Source organism: Littorina saxatilis, linkage group LG9 (genome assembly GCF_037325665.1).
Source record: "Littorina saxatilis isolate snail1 linkage group LG9, US_GU_Lsax_2.0, whole genome shotgun sequence".
Classification (NCBI taxonomy): domain Eukaryota; kingdom Metazoa; phylum Mollusca; class Gastropoda; order Littorinimorpha; family Littorinidae; genus Littorina; species Littorina saxatilis.
In genome coordinates this window covers 45,414,258-45,439,257 of record NC_090253.1, presented here as the reverse complement: position 1 = coordinate 45,439,257, position 25,000 = coordinate 45,414,258, and the positions used below count along the sequence as shown (strand labels likewise).

Genomic DNA, 25,000 nt, shown 5'->3' with positions numbered 1-25,000 from the left:
ACACACACACACACACACACACATACACACACACACACACACACACACACACACACACACACACACACACACATACACACACACACACACACATACACACACACACACACACACACACACACACACACACACACACACACACACACACACACACACACACACACACACACACACACACACACACACACACACACACACACACACACACACACACACACACACCTGTCGTCCAGTGTCAGATGTCCTTGACCGCAGTGACCAATGTAGAAACAGTCCGCCTCGTCCTCCCCTCCCTCACACTCCCTCTCCACGTTACACCGGAAGTGATCAGTAAAGGCCGGTAACTCTGGCACCGAACAGTTCCACAGGCCGCCATTGACACGCAATGGCTGATGGGACACCTGTCATGTTCACATTGTTTCGTTACGCCTGACTCTTGTAGCTCGACTTCCCTCAACAGGCAGTTCCGCACATCATCATCATCATGATCATCATGATCATCATGATCATCATCGTCATCATCATCATCATCATCATCATCATCGTCATCGTCGTCATCACCATCGTCATCGTCGTCGTAATCGACAGCATCATCGTCGTCGTCGTCATCATCAGCAGTATCGTCGTCGTCGTCGTCATCATTACCATCATCATCGTCGCCATCATCATCATCGTCATCATCGTCATCATCATCATCATCACCATCATCATCGTCATCATCATCATCGTCGTCATCACCATCGTCGTCGTCATCATCAGCAGTATCGTCGTCGTCATCATTACCATCATCATCGTCGCCATCATCATCATCATCATCATCATCATCATCATCATCATCGTCATCATCATCGTCGTCGTCATCATCATCAGCAGTATCGTCGTCGTCGTCGTCATCATCATTACCATCATCATCGTCGCCATCATCACCATCGTCATCAGCAGCAGCATCAGCAGCATCATCATCATCATCATCATCATCATCATCATCATCATCATCATCGTCGTCGTCGTCGCCATTATCATCATCATCATGCAGCAAACTGAACGCAGAGCAGTGTCACTCACCGGGTGATAAGAATACAGCAGTTGGAATCCCCTAGCCCTGTTACTGTGGCTAATGTCACTCTTAAAGTGCACGTGGATCTCCCGTGTGTCCAACAGGGTGGGGCGGGGCGGGGAGGTAGCGCACACCTTCCACACTCTCTCCCCCTCCGATGTCCCCCCAGCGTACACGTCCACCCGGTCCCAGCAGCGGGCCGCCTCAAGGTGAAGCCTGTGCACGCTCAGGAGAGTCACGTGATCTGAGGGGGGAGACATCTGCAGCCAGGTATCTGTTAATTTTGGGTAAGTCTTTCCCTCACCAAAACCCACAGTTTGGATGTAACCTACAAAACAAGGGATATTTTTTTTTAGCCGAGTCTTATTGATACCTTCCTACCTGTGTAAACCATTTTGTAAGTGACCAAAGACACCCCTTTCCCCCACCCCACCCCACCCCTGGCTTTTACATAGGATAAGAGCAACAATTCACTAGATATATATTAGGAACCACGACCTCGCCGCTATTAACAGCTATTGTGTTTTCAGCGTAGAAATAGGGTCCGATATTTAGACGAGACAAGTATAATGCCGACGAGTCGAAGACGAGTCGCATTATACTTGTTCGAGTCTAAATAGCGGACCCTATTGCTACGCTGAAAACACAATAGCGATTATATAGCTGTTCTGACCTTGATTTGTTGTTCCAAACTTACAAAATGACAGTTATTGTGTTCCTTACGCGCATCATTTTCGCGCAGCCACACCGCTACACGCTTTCTGACTTTCGAAGAAAAACTCCAACTGCATTCGATTTGTGTGGTTACGTCCCTTGAATGAGACGGAAACTCGTCTGCTACAAAACCTGAGATCAACTCATCGACGCAAACATTGTCATTTTGCCAGTTTGGAACAACAATTTGAACAAAGCAAGGTTAGAAAAGCAATACAACCGCTAGTGAGTGTTTAGCGTAGCAATAGGGTCTGATATTTAGACTCAAACAAGCATAATGCGACTCGTCTTCGACTCGTCGGCATTACTTGTCTCGTCATGAAGCGATTTTTTCAACCTCAGTTTAACCTTTGCCGGATGCCGCTTTTGACTACACACTCCCGACGATGCGGGTTTGTCTGAACCCATACATTTGAAAGAGGGTTTTTACCGTTTATTCCTCTAACGACGATGCGGGTTTGTCTGAACCCATACATTTGAAAGAGGGTTTTTACCGTTTATTCCTCTAACGACGATGCGGGTTTGTCTGAACCCATACATTTGAAAGAGGGTTTTTACCGTTTATTTCTCTAACGACGGGGTGGGTTCAGGGAAACCCACAGCGCTACTTCAGTGGTTGCATCGAGTTTCTCCCTTCACCGACCTCTTGCAGGGGAGGGAGAGGGGGAGGGAGAGGGGGAGGGAGAGACTGAGAGACTAAGAAAGAGAGAGAGAGAGAGAGAGAGAGACTAAGAAAGAGACTAAGAAAGAGAGAGAGAGAGAGAGAGAGAGAGACTAAGAAAGAGAGAGAGAGAGACTAAGAAAGAGAGAGAGAGAGAGACTAAGAAAGAGAGAGAGACTAAGAAAGAGAGAGAGAGAGAGTCTAAGAAAGAGAGAGAGAGAGGGAGACTAAGAAAGAGAGAGAGAGAGAGACTAAGAAAGAGAGAGAGACTAAGAAAGAGAGAGAGACTAAGAGAGAGAGAGAGACTAAGAAAGAGAGAGAGAGAGACTAAGAAAGAGAGAGAGACTAAGAAAGAGAGAGAGAGACTAAGAAAGAGAGAGAGATACTAAGAAAGAGAGAGAGAGACTAAGAAAGATAGAGAGAGAGAGACAAATAAAGAGAGAGAGAGAGACAAATAAAGAGAGAGAGAGACTAAGAAATAGAGAGAGAGAGAGACTAAGAAAGAGAGAGAGAAAGACTAAGAGAGAGAAAGAGAGACTAAGAAAGAGAGAGAGAGACTAAGAAAGAGAGAGAGGGAGACTAAGAAAGAGAGAGAGACTAAGAAAGAGAGAGAGAGAGACAAAGAAAGAGAGAGAGAGACTAAGAAAGAGAGAGAGAGAGACTAAGAAAGAGAGAGAGAGAGACTAAGAAAGAGAGAGAGAGAGACTAAGAAAGAGAGAGAGAGACTAAGAAAGAGAGAGAGAGACTAAAAAAGAGAAAGAGAGACTAAGAAAGAGAGAGAGAGAGACTAAGAGAGAGAAAGAGAGACTAAGAAAGAGAGAGAGACTAAGAGAGAGAGAGAGAGACTAAGAAAGGGAGAGAGAGACTAAGAGAGAGAGAGAGAGAGAGAGAGAGAGAGACTAAGAAAGAGAGAGAGAGACTAAGAAAGAGAGAGAGAGAGAGAGACTAAGAAAGAGAGAGAGAGACTAAGAAAGAGAGAGAGAGAGACTAAGAAAGAGAGAGAGAGACTAAGAAAGAGAGAGAGCGAGAGACTAAGAAAGACTGAGAGAGAGAGAGAGACTAAGAGAGAGAGAGAGAGACTAAGAGAGAGAGAGAGAGACTAAGAAAAAGAGAGAGAGAGAGACTAAGAAAGAGCTAGAGAGAGAGAGACTAAGAAAGAGAGAGAGAGACTAAGAAAGAGAGAGACTAAGAAAGAGAGAGAGAGAGACTAAGAAAGAGAGAGAGAGAGAGACTAAAAAAGAGAGAGAGAGAGAGACTAAGAAAGAGAGAGAGAAAGAGAGACTAAGAAAGAGAGAGAGACTAAGAGAGAGAGAGAGAGACTAAGAAAGAGAGAGCTAGAGACTAAGAGAGAGAGAGAGACTAAGAAAAAGAGAGAGAGAGAGACTAAGAAAGAGAGAGAGAGACTAAGAAAGAGAGAGAGAGACTAAGAAAGAGAGCGAGCGAGAGACTAAGAAAGAGAGAGAGAAAGAGAGAGAGAGAGAGACTAAGAAAGAGAGAGAGAGACTAAGAAAGAGAGAGAGAGAGAGACTAAGAAAGAGAGACAGAGAGAGAGACTAAGAGAGAGAGACAGAGAGAGAGACTAAGAGAGAGAGACAGAGAGAGAGACAGAGAGAGAGACAGACAGAGAGACAGACAGACAGAGAGAGAGAGAGACAGAGACAGACAGTCAGATAGACAGACAGTCAGATAGACGGATAGACAGACAGACAGACAGACAGAGCAACTGACAACAGACATACAGACAGAGAGATACGGACAGACAAACAGAGAGACAGACAGTCTCTTGGAGACAAACAGGCAGACAGACACTGTTCCGCCGCTTTGGTAATTATGGGTGTAGCAGAACCCGCGCCGTCGGCAGAGGGATAGTTACAATCACTACTACTCTTTAAAAGTATGGGTATGTGTGAACCCGCGCCATCGGTAGTGTTTATGTAAATTATCATAATCAATTAATTCTGATGTTTTGTCATGTACACACTAAAAATTTGCAGACAGAGAGCAAATTAGGTGTGTGAGAGATACTTAAAATTTCAAAACGATACCTTTAATGGTTCCAGAGTTACAATGATTTTAGTGTGTCTCTGGGTACAGGTGAACCCAGGAAGCACGGCAAAGGTTAAACACTCTTTTTTAAACGACTTTATGAATGTTAGTACCTAGGGTCGATCATCAATACTTTAGTGGGGAAGTGGGATATTCAGTGTGGAGTTACGAAATAAAGAAAAGCCGAATGCGAAAGTGTGTCTCAGTGGCAACTGAGCTCACACAGGTAGGCCTACACATTGACACAGAAACGGCTGTTCCATGAAATATTTGTCACCCCCCTGTTCGAACTACATCTTTTGACTTAGGTCATTTTGTAGTGTTTAAGGACAGAAAATAATTGGTTTAGCCCTGTTTCATCGGGAAATTAGCAGAAAAAGGTATGTTATCGTCATTTGTAAAGCTGAAATACATTTCTGAGTAGAATAACATTGTCAGTGTATTAGTGCTGTTAGCTTAGTCCTGAAACATCGTGTGGTACAGATGGGTAAACCGGAACCATGCGTCTTTGTTATTGCCGATATCGTTTGGATATCGGCAAACAATTGCCAACTTCCGTAGCGTTATCGTTTGATGATCGGAATACGGATGTGTGAGACCATCCAATCACAGCCCCCGAATTCCCCCACGTGTCTATCAGAATAGCTATATCTGTTCACATTGAGATTGTTTGTTCTCATTGAATTCATCACCTGCGTGGATCATCAGCTAATTGAATTTAGCGCAGACAAAAACGAAAAAGCTAAATTGAAAACAAATAGTGGCACGTACGGCCGATGATAGTTGTGTGTGATAGGTTTCCAGTTGCGAATCTTTTTATTCTATGAAGAGATTCACACATTAATACCCCTCAAAAAGTATAGCACCTCGCCCTTAAAGATGAACAAGTCGCGTAAGGCGAAAATACAACATTTAGTCAAGTAGCTGTCGAACTCACAGAATGAAACTGAACGCAATGCAATTTTTCAGCAAGACCGTATACTCGTAGCATCGTCAGTCCACCGCTCATGCTCATGGCAAAGGCAGTGAAATTGACAAGAAGAGCGGTTTAGTAGTTGCGCTGATAGGATAGCACGCTTTTCTATACCTTTCTTCGTTTTAACTTTCTGAGCGTGTTTTTAATCCAAACATATCATATCTATATGTTTTTGGAATCAGGAACCGACAAGGAATAAGATGAAAGTGTTTTTAAATTGATTTCGACAATTTAATTTTGATAATAATTTTTATATTTTTAATTTTCAGAGCTTGTTTTTAATCCAAATATAACATATTTATATGTTTTTGGAATCAGAAAATGATGGAGAATAAGATAAACGTAAATTTGGATCGTTTTATAATTTTTTTAATTTTTTTTAACAATTTTCCGATTTTTAATGACCAAAGTCATTAATTAATTTTTAGGCCACCACGCTGAAATGCAATAGCGAAGTCCGGGCTTCGTCGAAGACTACTTGACCAAAATTTCAACCAATTTGGTTGAAAAATGAGAGCGTGACAGTGCTGCCTTAACTTTCACAAAAAGCCGGATATGACGTCATCAAAGACAGTTATAAAAAAAAAAAAACGTTCGGGGATATCAATCCCAGGAACTATCATGTAAAATGTCATAAAAATCGGTCTAGTAGTTTGGTCTGAATCGCTGTACACGCACGCACGCACACACACACATACACACACACACACACACACATACACCACGACCCTCGTTTCGATTCCCCCTCTATGTTAAAACATTTAGTCAAAACTTGACTAAATGTAAAAAGGCACCTCATCCTTACAGATGCTGCGAAGCACCGCACTGAACAAGATTAAACGTAATTACTGAACATGTTCGCCAGACAATCATTATTTACGCGATAGAATTATTCCCAACAGCACACACCATTACACCCCTTGCAGAGAACCAGGAGAACATAATTTTATCGGTAGGTTCTAGGGCAACGGGCCATACAGACCGACGGGCTATACAGCCTTGACTACTGATCTCTACATAACGTTCCGTTCACCTTCAGTGGGAACGCTCAGCCTCCACTATCAAAGTTACTGTGATCAAACCCTCAAATCATGAGAGGTACATATACATGTACAACGAAAACCTAAATCACTGAGAGGTACTTCAACTCAATCTGCCTCACTTTAAGAGAGCAACAACCCAATCCAGGGCAATATATACACATTTAGTCAATCTGTCGAACCCACAGAATAAAACTGAACGCACTGCATTTTTTTTTAAACCAAGACAAAACAGCTTCGTCAATCCACGCGGCAAGGAAGTCGCTCATTTTTCATTTTTTCCGTGCAACACGAAGTGAAACTGACATGCAAGAGTAGCGAAATAGCGTACTGCGGTAAGCAGGGAAGCGCGCTTTTCTGTATTCTTTTTAACTTTTTGAGCTTGTTTCGAATACAACATATTATATTTATATGTTTTTGGAATCAGGAAATGATAAGGAATAAGATGAAATCATTTTTGGATCGATTTATTAAATACTAATCGAAGTACTAATTAACCTATTTTCGTTAATTGTGATCACATTTTAAGAGTAAACATGACATATGTATATATATTGTTAGATTCAAAATTTAATGAAGAATACGATGCAATCAATTTTAAATCTGTTTGCGAAAAATCGATTTTAATGACAAATTTAATGAGCAAACTCAATAATTAACTTTGAAGCCTCCAAGCTGAAATGCAATACCAGAGTCCGGGCTTTGTCGAAGATTACTTGACCAAAATTTAAACCAAATTGGTTGAAAAATGAGAGCGTGACAGTGCTGCCTCAACTTTCACAAAAAGCCGGATATGACGTCATCAAAGATGATAATAATAATAATAATAAAGATAGCTTAAATAGCGCCGCTTCACAAATTTAACTATGCTCTTAGCGCTGTACATCGAGATATAACAATTTCAATAATATAAATACAAAGATGATATTATCATAATACACATTTACAAATATCACTCACGTGCATACATCCTCGTGCACACCACGCGCATACACACTCCCACTCATTAGCAAGTGCATCCATCCCCCTGCCACTGAGATGTTCATATACCCCCCTGGACAAGCTCACACCATGTCCGTCTCCTCTCTAGACTGTACATACACTCAGCAAGAAAAAGAAAGACTAAATGCAAATTTCATACACAACCCTATGGCTCAATCAAAGCTGAAGCAACTATACAAAAAAGACACATTCAAACAACGAATCTAACTTCACCTCTAACAGTCTATAAAGATGGCAAGGACAATTTACAAGAACTCGCGAAAAAGGTGCGTTTTAAGGGAACTGCGGAAAGAGTTCTTAGAAGCAGAATGGCGAACGGAGGAAGGGAGAGAATTCCAGACAATGGCAGCCGCAGAAGCAAACGAGCGATCTCCAAAAGAAGGCAAGCTTCGCTCGAGAGTTTCCAGTTTGCGACTGTCAGCGCGTGAGCGGAGGTTGTAGTCAGAGGGATTGTCATATGTGACGAGCAGTTCCTTGAGGTATTCCTTGAGGTATTTAGGGCCATCTTCAAGATATTTATCCAAAAACTAAAAAAGATATCTGGAGATATAATACTCAGGAACTCTCATGTTAAGTTTCATGAAGATCGGTCCAATAGTTTCTCAGAATCGCGTTACACACACACACACACACACACACACACACACACACACACACACACACACACACACACACACACACACACACACATACACACACACAAACACACACAAACACACACACACACACACACATACACACATACATACACCACGCCCTCGTCTCGATTCCCCCTCTACGTTAAAACATTTAGTCAAAACTTGACTAAATGTAAAAAGAGATCCACAAACCCTCTTTTAATGAGAGGATTTTCTACAACAAAAGCCTCAATCGCTGAGAGTATATCTGGATAATCAACCACCAGTACATACAAGTAAACCCCCAAAAGGGAAATGTATAATAATCATCCATAAATGATTATTCTCTATCGAGAAACAAAATAATAAGGATATGGGTTTTAATAGTTGTCCCCTGACGAGCTACCTTTCAGTTTCCCCAGAAAACCTCCATAAAACTACATATTCAAAGAAGTTGTCCTAACAGCCTGAAACTGTAAATCTAGCCGAAAAGTACTATCTTTGGGAGAGGTACTTAGGGATCTCTGGGATGCCTACTGCATTTCCGGGATTGGCAGACCCTTGATGTTAACCCCTATTATGAACAATATTTCACAGGTGTAAGTATTCCCTCTCAGCGCAAGTTTACAAATTGATTCCAACTATTTACATTTAGTCAAGTTTTGACTAAATGTTTTAACATAGAGGGGGAATCGAGACGAGGGTCGTGGTGTATGTGTGTCTGTGTGTGTGTGTGTGTGTGTGTGTGTGTGTGTGTGTGTGTGTGTGCGTGCGTGTGTGTGTGTAGAGCGATTGAGAGTAAACTACTGGACCGATCTTTATGACATTTGACATGAGAGTTTCTGGGTATGATATCCCCGGCCATTTTTTTTTTCATTTTTTCGATAAATGTCTTTGATGACGTCATATCCGGCTTTTTGTAAAAGTTGAGGCGGCACTGTCACACCCTCATTTTTCAATCAAATTGATTGAAATTGTGGCTAAGCAATCTTCGACGAAGGCCGGACTTCGGTATTGCATTTCAGCTTGGTGGCCTAAAAATTGATTAATGACTTTGGTCATTACAAATCTAACAAGAGGCGAAGCCTTCAAGGCTCACGTAAGAACTAGACAAACAGTAACACAAACTCAATCACTCCGTCACACATACACACCCACACACAGTTGCAGTTAAAAGATCTAAATTCTAATATTGCAAACAAAGTATACATGAACACGCATTGACTGAAACATACACACACATCTCCCAAAGCTAAGCATGTGTGTAAAATACTGCCTGTGAACAGCTTAACTTAAAGCACTCAAACAACATAACAGATAATACCACTTTATGTAGTAAAAACAAACAAACCGCTGTTTGCTGTAAGAAAATATCTGCATACCAAACACTACCTGTATTTAGCTGAATTGACAACTTACATAAGTGAAAATGTACCCTTGATCCACACCGCACCACACATTATTTGTGTAGAATGTTATTGTTAATGTGTTACATGTTCATTTCACCACTAAGGCAACAGAAAACCTCTGTAAGTGTAAGCATCTTCAGATGGACTATATTAAAGCAGTTCTGGGAGCTCTGTCAGCACAGAATGGACTGAATCTGATCATCATCCGCAGCAAAGCCAGGCACCACTCTGCAAGCTGCCTGCACGTCATATCTCGGCACCTCACTTCCTGGAAAATAAAGAAAATGTATTACTGAGCACATCCAGACTTTGCTGTGCGCTGATGGGGATATGTTTTGGGTATCGAGAAGAGGGTGCGTGTTGGGGGTGGGGGTACGGGAAGGTAGGTAGGAGGTAATACTTGTTCTTCACAAGATCAGTGGGATGGAGAATAGTGTGGGTGATACTGGCAGTGACAACTATGAACTAAACTGTAAGCATTGTTCTGTAATATTACAGGTGCCATCATTCCTTCCTGTGAAAACCATTTATTTCATGGATATATTTATACTTTCATCATTAAAATTAAAAAGATAATCTTTCATTATTAAAATTAAAAAGAACAAGAAGTGAAGAACCTTTCTAACAACATGATATCTTGTTATGCTGCTGATGTGAGCAGCTTTTCTGGAATGTGATGGAAAGTTACTATTTTTTAAATTCAGCATGAGCCATATATTTAGCGTTGACACCTTACAGTTTTGTTGAGAAATGTGATGTGAATTCATTCAGAAAATTCTAACTCTGCGTAAGGGCAGTCAGGGTGTTGAATGTAGAAGTAGGTATCCAAGTACACAGTCGGTATTAAAATTTATATTGTAACTCTTATTCCATGTAAAAAAAACAAATAAAAAAAAACTGGCCAAATCTGTGATTGTGAGCCAAGGAAAGGACTGACTGTATTTACAATAATTCCAGTAATGAGTAAATCTTTCATTCTAGCTATTTTATGTTTTACTTTCTTGCATCGCAATAGTTCAATGTTCATACAAACAGTATAATGCACTTTATGAGTATAGGGTTGCAACAAACTTTAAGATGGGAAGGAGAGAGAAAATAAAGATATTTTATTAGGCAAAACAAAAAAATATAGGTGTGGTTAAGGTGACATAGCCAAAATAAATAGGGTAGGAAGGTAGGCAATCACTTTTTTTTTAATACTTTTTTTTTCTTAATACCAGAGCAACCAAGCGTGTAGCACTCGCACCCGAAGAAGATGCCGCCATTTTTGTCATGGCAAGCGTCTGTTGGGCCTTTTTAGTAATTTCCCTTGCATCGTCTGTCGTCTGCATGACCACTCGAGCGCTTTCGCTTTCATTGCGTTTTCTGCACTCGTTTTCTTGTGTGTGTTTTTTTGACAAATGTAATACAAAGTTATAGGGTCGGCCCCTAAAAATAGGGTAGGTCGGGTTACCGTAACCACACCTATTTTTTGTTAGGCCTTATGTATACAAAGTACATCATACCAATTACCACGCACAGTATTACTTTGCATCTTCAAATGTATGAATAATTTCATCTACAAAGTACTTGTAATACAATTTACAAAGAACAAAAGACTGCTGAATTATCTACATCAGTACATGTTTATAATTATAGCTTCAGACTACCATCACCAATACCTAATGTTACTATATATATATATATATATATATATATATCCCATGACCTCCCTTCTTTGTCTCTGTTACTTCAGTATGGGTATATATGTTGTATTTTTATAGCTCAATAAATACATCATGGACTCCAAAAAATATATGATAGTGCAGATTCCGATTTGGGCAAAGGACTACTTTCCTCCCGACCTTTGACCTCGCGCCGAACAATGTGACACATTTGTATGAAGTTCTAAAATCGTATTGCACGGCTCAGAAAACCATATCAGTTGCACGCAAAAATTAATTTCAGAACTGATCTGATGTATGAGATGCAATAAGCAAAAGTTTCTTTCATTATGAAAGCAATGCAGGTCGAAAAAAACGAACATTCAACTTACAAGATAACCAGATGCTAGAGAACCAAAACAAAAACACGAGTACCCTCCCCTTGCATCGTTAGCAGACGACTTTTGAGAATCTGTCGGTAGTGTGTTTTGGTGTGCGCCTTCAGCTATCAAACATCGGCTGTTTCACGTGTTTTGCGAGCAAGTCTACTCTTTTGCCTGGCTCTGCAGTAAGTCCACATATTTTTCCGTAATCCAGTCATATTCCTTCAAAATGCAATCAATCGGCGGTGACAGACGTGTCGGTCGCGTTTTCCTCACACCGTCCCATACCAGTTTAAGTTCATCCATGCAAACACACTCGCAAAACAGTTTATCACGTAGATACATTTCAAATAGGGAGCAAATGGTTAAATCTAAACCTACATATTTGTTCCCTAAAATTTGCTTCTCTGTCAATAAGCCTAATTACACACGTTCGAGAAAAACAACGTGGAATCGATTCTGAATCGAGTAAGCCAAATGGGTCCCAAACCCGTTTCGCCCGTTCTGCCGACCTGAAACGCAAAACAAAAGAATTGTGCGCTTCAACTAAATTAATTTCTATTCGACTTCATTACTTTCTTGCAACTTATGAACCTTTACTTAAAGCTTTTAAATGTTCTGAAAGTAGTGTTACCGCGTAATTATCGATGCACTCATTCGTTTTATTTTTTCAGCGACGGTCACTTAGTTTAAGGTTGCAAAAGGGCTAAGTCTCGCTGGCAACAGTTTTACCCTGCACAGATCGCAACAGTGCCGCTAGTAGTCTACACTTTGTGTTTGATGGTAGAATGGGATATACAGATTACAACACTCGTGGTTTTTTATATGGCTTGTATTTCAGTCAAGACCCAGCGGGAATATCAATCGAGAGCCACTCGCCAGAGGCTCGTGTCTCCCGATGATATTCATCCGCTGGGTCTTGACTAAAATACAAGCCATATAAAAAACCACTCGTGTTGTAACCTATATATATATATATATATATATATATATATATATATATATATATATATATGACAAGCAAAAGCTGTAAGTGGTAAAGAAATGTGTAACTTACTCTTCAGGGGTAGTCTGTAATGTAAAGCACCACGCCAAGTCATCCTGATACCTCTCCAGTACATGTATCCATGTTTAAAGGTAAACTGTTGGACCTGGAAGACAGGAGCTGTATGAATGATGCACATCATCTCTGGTTTCTCGGGAGGCCTGAAAAAAAACCCAGAACACTATTAACATAACATGTCTTGAAAATGAAATAAGTACTATTTCAACTTCAATATCAGAGCCAAATCACTCACTAATTCAGTAATTGTTATGTTTATTCATTTACAACCATAGTTCATACACTGATACACAGCAGCATTTCATTATGTGCATGCAGATTAAAGATATCAAGCATTTTATAAACTTGAGTAAAAAAAAAGAACTGGTTGGTAGCAACCCCATAGACAATTATTTAAAAAAAACCCCAGGTGTTTCGCTGTACCACGCTGCAACACCGAACAATACAGACAGTCGTTCTTCCCACGATCCACAATAGAGTGGAATCACCTGGACAACACAGTTGTCCACTCAGCCTCTACTGAGGCATTCAAGTCGGCGCTGACCACCAGCCGTCGCTAAACGACGTCGCTGCGCACACCCACCCGTCGCGCCAAAGCCAGCAATCTGGATGCTAGCGACGTAACGCACAGATACAGAGATACAGATACAGAACACAACAATTAAACACACTCAGTGACTCACAGTCATACCCAGTTACTCAGTAACACACACATACACAACAGATACATCTTGCTCAGTTCTACAAAGGCCACGTTTGCAATGGTCATGTCTTGGATTTTCAAAACAATAACTTACCTGCTGGTTGATCCAAACCGATGATTGAAAATCAGTGAGACAGAGGAAAATGTTCTGTAGTGTACAGTGCGATTCATCGCCAACCTCCCCATTCAAGGCAGACCGTGTCCAAAATCAGCTGTACCATTCACATCCCGATTGCATTCCTTCAGAAGGGCAGTCAGTGTATCAACTTCTTTGTCGATATATTTCTCTGGTGGACGTGTTGAACTGCCAAATATTAGATAGACTGCCAAATATTAGATTGTTTCCAATGTCAGTCACGAACGACGGCTGCCATGTTTTTTCGTCAACACTACTATTCTGTACTCCACTGAGGAAGAGCGTTTTATTGTGTCTTAAAACCGACTTCTCGGAAAAGTGATCAATCGAATGTTATGGTCCACAAAAACTTGCTTCATATTTTATTTAAGGACTACTTTTATAAATTTGCCTTTTTTTATGGCGCACATTTCGTGGCCCACATTTTGTTTTGGCCTTCATTTTGTGGTCCACAAACTGGAAATGTGGCCCACAAATTTTTGGCCTTATTTTTGTGGTCCACAAACTGGAAATATGCCACACAAATTTGTGGGCTTATTTGTTGAATTAATGACATCGAATGCCAAGGATATACGGTCATTGTGAAAAAACGCAGTGCGTTCAGTTTCATTCTGTGAGTTCCACAGCTTGACTAAATGTAGTAATTTCGCCTTACGCGACTTGTTTGTTCTGAAATCACAACGAAAGAATAACACTAGCGTGTGCACAATACTGTTGCTAAAGCAACTGGCGCCGAATACAAGTTTGATCCGATCATGTTTGCTATATTTTCTCACACTTTGGACAGAAATATTCAGTTAAACAGTCGGTCGGATGTGTTGCGAATATAGCTCGAGGATGGTCCATGGCAAGGGTGTCAATTTACAACATCGATCAGTCAACAATCTCCACCCAGCACAGAAACCAGATTGTTGGTGTGAGTCGAAGTGGAGGACTGATGTTGTTCTCTGTAAAAGCCTGGGGCGATCTAAGGTGATATGCAAGGCAGTATATACACAGGAAAAAGAGTACCCCGAGCACTCCAAAACATCGCTGACAGGAAACACGTACAGTGTCAAGGAACTATGAACCTATCTCACTTGAACTCCAGAAATATAGCAAAATCTATGTGTCTTTAAACAAAACCAGATATGACCAGAAGTGCCCTTGTATTGCAGATGGCTAGGCAATTTCCAGGGCCCGACATAACTTAAAACAACACAAAACACGATGTTGCCAGATCAGTTGCCTTGCCTAATTGGCCTGCAGATGGCTAATATTCCAAGGTCCTTAGTCAAAGGAGACAAAACTAACACAACAGAAAACAACACGAAACAAAATGTTAGCAATAAGCGTCCTTGCCTTGACTTGGTGATAGTTCGACGATTTCAAGGGCCTCTCTTGTGCCGACAGCACTGAACTGGAGGTTTTCTCCAAACTCTGAGTAGATCACAGTATCATCCGCATTCAGTAATAAAAACATTTGAAACAAAGCATTTACATCAGTATCATCCAGTATCATCCATTCCAACCACAATAGCCCTATAACAATAGCCTCTCTTGACATAGATTGTAAACCATTACTGTTTTCCAACAGAAAAGGCTTTAGATCATTTAAAAATAGAACAAAAAACAGCGGTGACAAGTTTTTCCCTTGTCTAACTCCACTCAAACTGGGAAAATATCCAGAACACTCACTATTAACTTTAACGCAAGACTTGGCATTTTCGTACACATTTCTTACAGTTTTTAAAAGCTTCCCATTAACATCAGAACTAACTAATTTCTCCCATACAATTGCACGGCGAACTTTATCAAACGCTTTTTCATAGTCTACAAATGCACAAAACAGTCGCTTCTTTTTGTTGAGAAAAAATATATACAATGCAAAGTAAAAACATGGTCTCTTGTAGTTTAGTGAAATGTTCGAAAAACTCCGAACAAGTTGGATAGGTAGTTTTGGAATTATTTTTATTTATTTTTATTTTTATTTAGAAGATTCTAGTATGCTCTCGGGTCAGTTCTTCTTAACTTTCTCAAAGTTTTAACGAACTCATTATGATATAACTTGCATTCCTTTTTTATTGTCTTTTTGTATTCTTTAAAAGCACTCTTTTTTTTACACATTTTTAAAGCGTCTTGCTTTGTTTTTTGCACGTAAAAATATTTTTCTTTTCTCTTTGCAAATTGCACTAAACCATGGTTGTTGCAGTTTGAATTTCTTTGAACGTGGCTTTTTCATAAATTTTTGTTCTTTAATTACACCGATTTTCTCAGCAGAACAATTTAAAATATCACAAATCTTATTTGTAACACTATCAACGTCATCTGTTGTCGTACTCTCACTTGTAGCTAGCATATTTTGTAATTTAGTTTCAACAGTATAAATATCATCCTCATTCAGATTAACTACAAAAGCTAACTTGGTCCCATTGTTATTATCCCATTTTGGTTTTGTGTACTTGTTATCCTTTTCTCTACTTTTAGACAGCAAATCTTCATTTTTTTTTCCACATCGTCTGCTAGGCAATCATTAACGCGTACTTCATTATGTTTTAATAAATGCAAAACAACAGGACAGTGTACGTCAGAATACATTTCACAAAATTCCATCACAGAAAAATATTCAACTTTCGAGAACAAATCTTTTGACAGGATGCAATAATCAACAACGCTCTTATCCTTACATGTGCATTTACCAACCTCTGTATCATCGCCAACTCTACCATTAGCAATAACTAAGCCAGTCATTTTACAAAAATCAATCAATTTAAAACCAAGGTTATTAGTATTATTATCCTGTGAGGCCCGCTCACCTATTAGAGTACCAACCTCATCAGAGCCAAACAAGTCATTATCAACAAAACCTTCTGAATGCTGATCATCTTCATACAACATTTCACTCAGATGACCAGTGCGGGAATTTAAGTCTCCTAAAAGACAAACATAATCATTATCTACCCCAAACTGCATGTACACCTCTTCTAATTCAGCATAAACATCTTTATTATGGTAAGGTGATACTTCTGGGGGAATATATAAAGCACAGAAAAGGATGTCACGGCCAAGTATTTTCTTATCTAACTTAAAAAATAGCGCATTCTCACACATTTCTACATCCAAAAATCTATGCCATATTTTCATCTCTTTTTTTTTTTTATCTTATGTGACAGCTTTTTTTCTTCAAAAATAGTTATATTATTAGCAAACACTTCCCGTAATAAAACTAATACACCACCTGATTTTCTGCGAAATTGTCCTCTATTCTTATAGAATGCTATGTATCCTGGAATGTTAATCTCATCAACATCATCAAGTTTGCTCTCACTAAAACAAATAATGTCATATTTGGCAATAAGTTTTACAAATTCAGGAAATGTTAGCTTTGAAGTGATTCCACAGACATCAAGCGCTAAGCAGGAGAGTATATCAGGATTATCCTCAATACTATATTCAGTACTAAAGGAATCTCCAATCTCAGTATTAACATTGCATATGTATCTATTTTAACAGTAGATTTGTTACGTACATTCTCAACATCTAACGAGTCAAAATGAACATCAACATCTGACATTACAACATTATCCATTTCATGCGCATTGCCAACATCCAGAGAGTCATGCAACATTTAAACATCAGAAACATTTGCATACACATCAACAACATCAACATTATCAGTATCACCACAGTCCTTCACCACTCTGTCTTTACCTCCCTCTTTACCACCATCATCACCCCAGTCATTCACGCTATCTTCATCACCACAGTCATTCACTCTATTTTCACCTCTCTCAACACCACCACAGTCATTCACTCTGTCTTCACCTCTCTCATCACCACCACAGTCATTCACTCTGTCTGCACCTCTCTCATTATCACCATCACCACCACAGTCATTCACTCTATCTTCACCTCTCTCATCACCACCATCATCACCACAGTCATTCACTCTGTCTTCACCTCTCTCATCACCACCACAGTCATTCACTCTGTCTGCACCTCTCTCATTACCACCATCACCACCACAGTCATTCACTCTGTCTGCACCTCTCTCATCACCACCACAGTCATTCACTCTGTCTTCACCTCTCTCATCACCACTACAGTCATTCACTCTGTCTGCACCTCTCTCATTACCACCATCACCACCACAGTCATTCACTCTGTCTGCACCTCTCTCATCACCACCACAGTCATTCACTCTGTCTGTACCTCTCTCATCACCACCATTATCACCACAGTCATTCACTCTGTCTTCACCTCTCTCATCACCACCACAGTCATTCACTCTGTCTGCACCTCTCTCATTACCACCACAGTCATTCACTCTGTCTGCACCTCTCTTTTTACCACCATCACCACCACAGTCATTCACTATGTCTTCACCTCTCTTATCACCACCATCACCATCACAGTCCTTCACCACTCTGTCTTCACCTCTCTTATCACCACCATCACCATCACAGTCCTTCACCACTCTGTCTTCACCTCTCTTATCACCACCATCACCATCACAGTCCTTCACCACTCTGTCTTCACCTCTCTTATCACCACCATCACCATCACAGTCCTTCACCACTCTGTCTTCACCTCTCTTATCACCACCATCACCATCACAGTCCTTCACCACTCTGTCTTCACCTCTCTTATCACCACCATCACCATCACAGTCCTTCACCACTCTGTCTTCACCTCTCTTATCACCACCATCACCATCACAGTCCTCCGTCGCGATATAACCTTCGTGGTTGAAAACGACGTTAAACACCAATTAAAGTAAATCACAGTCCTTTACCACTCTGTCTTCACCTCCCTCTTCACCACCATCACCATCACATTCCTTTACCACTCTGTCTTCCCCTCTCTTATCACCACCATCACCATCATAGTCCTTTACCACTCTGTCTTCACCTCTCTTATCACCACCATCACCATCATAGTCCTCCACCATTCTGTGTTCACCTCCCTTCTCACCACCATCACCGTCACAGTCCTTTACCACTCTGTCTTCACCGACTTCACCTCTCTCTTCACCACCACCCCTATAGCTAATCACAATTATGTCTCCACCACCCTCATCATTGCCATCACTGTTGGGACCACCAAAGTCTTTCCCAAAACCACCACCTCCTTTCTTCTCATAGTTCGCAGCACCACACACCTGGCTCACATGAAGGGGAGACGCTGAATCAATGCTCCCAGGGCACCGCTAACCCTCCGTCATGGCAGACCCCAGACCCCCATCTGCAGGTTACTCAGCAAGGTGCGACAGACCCAGGGCATGGTAGTCGACTTCGGTGACGCCCAGCTTGAATAGGTCATCAGGCGTGTCAATGACGACCGGTTTGGGACGGTCTGATGGATGAAGGCCAGGAGGTGACTTCTTCGCACAGAAGATCTTGCCGTCGATGGTCCAAGCATTGTACCGGCCGAGTTTCTTGACAAAGCCCAACAACCTGGCCCTCATTGATGGAGACATTCTTGTAATACGGGTTGTCTTTGAGGGTTTTCTTGTTGTTCATCACTTCACTTCGCTTGCAGCGAGAAACAAATCTAACAAGTATGGGGCGAGACCCTTTCACTACTTTTCCTGCTCTGTGTGACACAGAAATGTCAGCCTCACTCACGTCCACACCTGCATCCTGAAAGACTTTGATGGCTTTCTTCTCCACCTCTTCCGCTGCCTCACCAACACTCTGCGGACTACCAAACACCCTGACACTCTCTTGCCTAGTGTACTGCTGAAGTCTGTCATTTTCGTAGGTTAGTACACGCACAGCAGACAGCAACCTTTCAGACCTCGGTTCTCGTCTAGGGGAGACAATCGATTCCAAACGTTCTTCGATCCCTGTCATCACACCCCTCACCACCTCACTAACCACCACTGACATTGCTGTGGCCATCATGGGCACCATCTTCACAATTGGATCGTTCGAGTCATCACCAGAAGACTTACAAATAGCCAGAGCTTCGCTAACTTTTGAAATGATAGCGTCTTGAAAAGTTTCAGAGGAAAGACCACTCATGACTGACTGCAGTTGCGGTGAACCCATGCCACCACCTCCGACAGTCCCCTGACCCTCGCTCGTACTAGGAATCACCTCCTCCTCCTCTTCCTGAACTTTCTGTCTCTTTGACGACACACCGCTAGAAAAAGGCGATCTGAAAGGTTATCAAAGGTGTAGTGAATGTAAGTCCCCTTCTTGCCTTCGACATGTCAGTTGTCACCGTGGTTCACCGTGGTTCACATGTATCAATCACACACTTCGACCGGGCGCGCGGCAAACCACATGCTAGTGAAAAACCAAAGTCACAATAGAGCCTAAAACTAGGCCACAGCTATAAACTGATTCACTGTAGCACAGCGCAGCGCAGTACGGACACAGCAGGTAACAAGAGAGATTCACGTGCGCGTGCTTATACAGGTAACTGCAGGTAACTGTCGCTGTAGCTGTGTCAAACATGCAATGTCACTCATTGTATCGAAAAGAAAAGTCAGCAGCTTGCAATTCATACACAGGGTCTCAACATACCATATTGTTGTCGGGTAATAAAGCAAACCATTAGCAGTCGGCTTGTCATGATAGGCAGACACACACCACAGTCACTTTTACTGGAGCCCAACACACACACCTGTCAACAGTCCGCCATCTTGCTAGACGAATCACCAGCGTCATACTGTTTTGCACGGCGTTGAAGAAAAACACACGGCCATAGTCTCACGTGTGGTGCCAGGTTTGAGAATTCTCTCCATCGGAAATGTTGACGTAGTTTTGAAGACTGCACTTTCCCAGCCCGGCACTCGACATGTCTACCTGGAACGTCTGTTCTGGGGTAGTGACGCTAATTGTACAAGTCATCGGGCCTTCGGCATCATTGGCGTCATCGCTGCCACCTTCATCGTAGTGAACTGTCAGCTTGTTGGTGAGTGACTGGAGGTGTTGGTTTTGCTGCAGGCAGTAGGCTATTTCTTCTTGGTTGCAATCCGCCTTCTCTACAAACAAGGGCGTAATTATGTCCACACTCCATTCGCCCTCGTCCAAAGGAATCTCTTCAACGAAAGAGTAATGTGCAGTTTTCTGTACTTGTGTTTCTTCTGCGTAGTCGGTATCAAAGGCTGATGGATCACTGTAGTCATGGCTTTTTTCTGCATCATGGGCCGACATAGTATTGATATCAACGCGTTTGTCCATGCCATAAGCTGATACATCATTATATTCAACGCTGTTTTTTGCATCATTCGCTGATGTATCACTGATATCAACGATGTTGTTCGCAATATTGTTCGTGTAAAGACAGAATGCAGGAGAAGTGACAAACAGAGCTATGGTGAGGGAATATTGGCTGAAATACATTGTTTCTTAGAGAAACGTCGCCTCAAAAACAAACAGGTCATATAGCAAAGCTGGTAGAAATAGTCCGCTTTTATTTTGGCACAGCAATCTTCCGGTAGAGATTCAAAGCGTGTGTCCTGTCTCATGTCCCCAAACTCTTGACATACAGGTAAGTGTCACCCAATGAACAGACTTTTTGTTACTTTTATTCGTCTATTCGATGCAACTGTTTGGTACTCAATATTTGTACTTAGTCGCTATGGTGAAAATGTGTTGTGTTTTTACGGGTTTAGCAAGTTTTGACAGAGCTGGGAGCCAGCTGCTGCCCGGTTCGGCAGACGACACTTTCGAAAGCGAGGTCGGAACATTACAATTTGCGGATCGTAGCACAATAGGAACGAAACGAAAGTAAAGATACATCCTGGTTACCGTACACTCCCCGTCTGATATTCAAATAACATCACTATAAGACAAATGAAAGAAACCACACTTAATATAAGCTTAGCTTGTTGTGTGGCCACAAATGTTTATATCGTATATACATGCCACCCTGTATTTCATTAATAAAATCTTGTTTAAACCAAATGAAAGAAAAGGCTTTTCAAGAAGACATAAATAATACCATCGTGTATGTTGATTTAACACACTTCATCTCTTAACACTAACCAGTTTCTAACTTCTGGTCGCAAACAGGATATAAAGAGATTACCAACTTTCTGAAAGTAAATCAGCACAATGTCACACATGGAACTGTCACGGTTGCAGTTTCACAAACGAACCAATTGAGTTATCGGTCTAACATATGTAACAGGTTGGTTATCCTTTATGACTCGGACTTCTGAACGGACCAAGGAGTCTGAGTCACTACGGAATGCACGAACAATCAAACCAACAGGCCAATTATTTCGATGGGATCCAGAATCACATAGTAGCACAATGTCTCCTTCTTTAAAGTTTGTTTCAACATGTTGCCACTTTTGTCTCTCTTACAATGACTGAAGATATTGTTCTCAGAACGTAGCGAAAGAGACGCTGACCAGCGTCCATCGGCGTTTTTCTGAAATCGTTTGTCCATCATGGCCACGAACTTGCTGTCTTCAACAGACAAGCCAATTTTCTCGTCATCTTTGGTTCTTCTGAACACTAGCACCTAGTTCATCTTCTTCACTCACTTTCACGGACGTGCGAAGGTTTGTGAACTTTCCCAAGACAAACATCTCCAACTACTGTCCAACCAAGAGGAAGACGTTGAGCAAACGGTGCTGATGGTGCTCCGAGAATCTGCTCCAACACATGATGCGCCATAGGGAGATCTCGACCTATGAGCAAGCCAATTTCGATCTCAGGGTGGAGAGGAGGGATACTCGCGGCGATTGGCTGTAGATGAGCATGACCGTGTGCTACATCTGGAGTGGGGATCTCCGACATGTCTTGCGGGATGCTATCACATTCTATCACAACAGGAAGGGCTAGCGTCATCTGCTTGTCATGGCACTGGACACACAAACCTGACGCTTTGCGACCACTCATAGACTGCGTTCCGGAACAGGAAGACAATGTGTATGTGTGCTGTTCGGTGTCAACTCCAAGTTGATCTAGCAAATCTGGTGAAGCCAGTGTTCTGTTGCTCTGATCGTCTATCACAGCGTACACTTCTACACTCTTCTGAGAACAGTTTTCGGAAAAGACTCGCGTTAAGACGACTTTGCCGTAAGACCTACTGCGGAATGCACCACAGATAGATGTACACTTAGCTCCCACTCCGCTTGAGATTCCGGTACCTGCACTATCTCTCTCCCCGCCATGACCTTTAGTATCTGAAGGGCGAGGCATTTCAGAAGGCCCACGGTGCATCACAGCAAGATGTGGCTTTCCACATTTTTTGCATTTGATAGTTGCTGTACACTTGTTGGCTCTGTGCTCAGACGAAACCAAACACCGTAAGCACAAACTTTTCTCCTTGAGGAACTGTTGTTTTTCTTCAAACGACTTTGATTGAAAGGCTTTGCATGCGGTCAAGGAATGACTGGCATTGTGAATAGGGCATTTATCTGTGTGAATACTGCCGGCTTCATCGTTAGACACTTCAACCCTACGATTCACAACCGTTGATCTTTCTAAGTCAGTTTTTGACTTGCCAACATTGTCATTGTCAAAACAGAAAGCAGGATCATTTTGTACTTTAGCCACATTCTGCAGGAATTCCACAAAAAATGTAAATGGAGGGAACACGACCCCGTGTCTCTGTTTGTAACTGGAGGCTCGTTCTGTCCATTTGTGTTTCAAGTTGGGAGGCAGTTTTGCAACGATTTTGTTCGTGCCGATGGATGTGTCGTACATTTTTAGGATGGGCCCTACATTTTCATCATCTTTTGCAGAGTTGATTTCATCACACAAGTCGCAAAGATCATAGAGTTTTCTCGAGTCTTTTTTTAGTGATCTGAGGGAAATTCTCAATCCTCTCTCTGAGTCGAGCTTCTACCAGTTTTGGAGATCCGAAACGTTCATCTAGACGCCTCCAGAGGAGCCTCAATCCCCGGGCAAGATCAGTGGCGTTGGATGCTCTTATGCTCTGAGCGTACTTCGAGGATTCAAAACCAAGATGTTTGACGAGTAAGTCCAGCTCTTCTTGTGGTGATACACTCAACTCTGTCATGACCGAGATGAAACTGCTTTTCCACACTGCGAAACACTCTGCTTGTTCGTTGAACACAGCTAGTCTTGACAGATGAAGATCCTTTTTCAGCAAGAATTTTGCTAAATCACCCTCTGCAGACTGTAAAAATCTGTTTTTGCCGAGGCGTGAATTGGCATGCTGAGTGAATGTCGTGTTCACGTTCTGACGGGGGAGTTGAGTTTGTTTCCTTTTCACGTACGTGTGTGAACTCTCCAAGACCCGCCACATACCTATCGGTTCTGTCCCTCGGGTGCTCACTCTTCACACTGAACAATGAACCATCATGTTCTACAAAAGCGTCAGCCTCTGCCTCCGCCGCTGCAGCATCCTTTTGCTGTGCAACCAAGCAAAGCTCCGCTTCATATTCCGACCTCAGGCGCTTCGCCTTCGCGGCAGCCACCTTCACTTCTTCCTCGACTTTCGCAAGTGATGCCTTCAAGTCATACTCCTTATGAGCGAAGTCAGCCCATGCCCTGGCTGCAAGTGCTTTGGCCCGAACCATTGAAGAGATGCGTTGCTTCCTGAACTACTATGAGTACGACCACTTCGTCCTCGGCTACTAGTCGATTTGGCTTCATCCAGCAGGAATTGCAAGCTTTGCTGAGCGTCGCACGATTTTTTCAATCTTTGCGCGAACGTATCTTTGAACATGTTTGACTCGCTGACACTTTCCTTCGTTCTCTGCCTGAGCAAAAAGTCTGTGTAAATGTTTGCTTGCATTTCGGAACTATCACGAGCCTCTTGTAAATCGCGTAGTAGAGATGAAGCAGCATTTTTGTCGTTTGCAGCGTTGCATTTAGAAGTAACGTTGTCTAATTGATCAAGAGAGCGTTGCACTTTGCTTACCAGAAAGTTTCTGGTATCCTCAAACTGAAGTTGCCCTTTTTCTGTTGGAGTACGAAGTCGTGTGGTATCATCAGTAGCGTCTTGAACTGAGGAAGCCATGATGAAAGCTGATGCGATGGAAATTCACTCTGCACCGAAGATCAGAGTGCTGGGTCCATGTTTGCACCGTAGATCCGACAGCTACATGGATGTGTGGATCTGGATTTCACCCTGCACCGAAGATCAGAGCGCTGCACCCATGCGTTTAACAAATGTTCACTCTGCACCGAAGATCAGAGCGCTGCACCCATGCGTTTAACAACATTTCACTGTCCTGTCTCATGTCCCCACACTCTTGACATACAGGTAAGTGTCACCCGATGAACAGACTTTTTGTAACTTTTATTCGTCTATTCGATGCAACTGTTTGGTACTCAACATTTGTACTTAGTCGCTATGGTGAACATGTGTTGTGTTTTTACGGGTTTAGCAAGTTTTGACAGAGCTGGGAGCCAGCTGCTACCCGGTTCGGCAGACGACACTTTCGAAAGCGAGGTCGGAACATTACAATTTGCGGATCGTAGCACAATAGGAACGAAACGAACGTAAAGATAAATTCTGGTTACAGTACAGCGTGAATTTAAAGAATACTGTCATCGTTTGTTTCTTTGTTTTGCTAACGAGCGAATGACTAAGGATACATTATTCTACTGTGTGTGTGTGTGTGTGTGTGTG

The 25,000-nt window shown here is 41.9% G+C and overlaps 2 long non-coding RNA genes across 2 annotated transcripts in view; both read right to left on the bottom strand.

The window, feature by feature from the left end:
• Positions 1–25,000, bottom strand: part of LOC138976225 (uncharacterized) — a 525,645-nt gene that overhangs the window by 25,976 nt on the left and 474,669 nt on the right. The window lies entirely within an intron of this gene.
• On the bottom strand, positions 9,370–13,689 carry LOC138977434 (uncharacterized). Its single transcript, XR_011459276.1, has 3 exons — positions 13,409–13,689; positions 12,606–12,754; positions 9,370–9,790 (listed from the first exon to the last, which is right to left on the bottom strand). It is a non-coding gene; the product is annotated as an uncharacterized lncRNA (long non-coding RNA).